Genomic DNA, 1,632 nt, shown 5'->3' on the forward strand with positions numbered 1-1,632 from the left:
TGGGGCGTCTTGAGGGCGTTGCGTGGCATCCTAAGGGTGTTGTGGGGCGTCCCGAGGGCGTTAGGGGGTGTCTGAGGGCATCATGGGGCACCTTGAGGTGTTATGGGGCGTCCCGAGGCGTTATGGGGTGTCTTGAGGGCGTTGTGGGGCGTCCTGAGGGCGTTGTGGGGTGCGTTGAGGGCGTTACGGGGCGTCCCAAGGGCGTTACGGGGTGTCTTGAGGCATTGTGGGGCGTCCTGAGGGCGTTGTGGGGTGCCTTGAGGGCGTTATGGGGCGTCCTGAGGGTGTTGTGGGGTGTCCTGAGGATGTTATGGGGTGCCTTGGGGTGTTACGGGGCATCTTGAGGTGTTATGGGGCATCTTGAGGGTGTTTTGGGGCGTCTGGAGGGCGTTGTGGGGCACCCCGAGGCGTTACGGGGCACCTTGAGGATGTCCCATGGCACCTTGAGGTGGTTATGGGGCACCCCAAGGTGCTATGGGGCACCCTGGGGTGCTACGGGGTGTCTTGAGGTGGTCATGGGGCTCCCCGGGGTGCTGTGGGGCTCCCCGAGGTGCTGTGGGGCTCCCCGGGGTGCTGTGGGGCGCCGGTGGGGAGGTGGGCGCGGAAGCCCTGGAGGTGCCTACAGGCAGCGGGATCCATGGTTGGAGAGCACCCATGGGCCGTGGGGAGCACCCATTGGCCATGGGGAGCACCCATTGGCCATGGAGAGCACCCATTGGTCATCAGGAGCACCCATGGGTCATGGGGAGCACCCATGGGCCATGGGGAGCACCCATTGGTCATGGGGAGCACCCATGGGCCATGGGGAGCACCCATTGGTCATCAAGAGCACCCATGGGTCGTGGGGAGCACCCATGGGTCATGGGGAGCACCCATTGACCATGGAGAGCACCCATTGGTCATCAGGAGCACCCATGGGTCGTGGGGAGTACCCATGGGTCTTGGGGAGCACCCATTGGTCATCAGGAGCACCCATTGACCATGGAGAGCACCCATTGGCCATGGAGAGCACCCATTGGTCATCAGGAGCACCCATGGGTCATGGGGAGCACCCATGGGTCATGGGGAGCACCCATTGGTCATTGGGAGCACCCATTGGCCATGGAGAGCACCCATTGGCTACAACACAACACCCACGAGGCCCCCACCGAGCACCCATGGGTGCTGAGGGCATCAAAACACCCCCCAGAAGGCCACCCCGGAGCACCCATGGGTGCTGAGAACATCATGACACCACCCAGACGCCAAGACCAAGCACCCATGGGTGCCAAGGAGGACACACCACCACCCAGAAACCCACCCCAGAGCACCCATGGGTGCCGAGGACAACGCGACACCACCCAGAAAGCCCCCACCGAGCACCCATGGGTGCCGAGGAGGACATAACAACACCCACAAATCCACCCCAGAGCACCCATGGGTGCTGAGGATGACACGAGGCCACCCAGGAGGCCATCATGGAGCACCCATGGGTGCTGAGGACAACACACCACCACCCAGGAGGCCACCACGGAGCACCCATGGGTGTGGAAGAGGACGTAACACCACCCATATACCCACCACCGAGCACCCATGGGTGCTGAGAACATCATGACACCACCCAGAAGGCCCCCACCAAGCACCCATGGGTGC

General features: G+C 63.4%; 1 protein-coding gene across 1 annotated transcript in view; it reads left to right on the forward strand.

Annotated features, from left to right (window-relative positions):
* The window catches only part of LOC118159113 (histone-lysine N-methyltransferase 2B-like), a 1,275-nt gene extending 692 nt beyond the window's left edge, over window positions 1–583 (forward strand). The window contains exon 2 of the mRNA XM_035313739.1: window positions 449–583. The gene's annotated coding sequence lies outside the window, so the exon portion shown is untranslated. The remainder of the gene's footprint in view (window positions 1–448) is intronic.
* Window positions 584–1,632: the final 1,049 nt, after the last annotated feature.

The sequence above is a fragment of the Oxyura jamaicensis genome, unplaced genomic scaffold (assembly GCF_011077185.1).
Source record: "Oxyura jamaicensis isolate SHBP4307 breed ruddy duck unplaced genomic scaffold, BPBGC_Ojam_1.0 oxyUn_random_OJ67300, whole genome shotgun sequence".
Taxonomy (NCBI): domain Eukaryota; kingdom Metazoa; phylum Chordata; class Aves; order Anseriformes; family Anatidae; genus Oxyura; species Oxyura jamaicensis.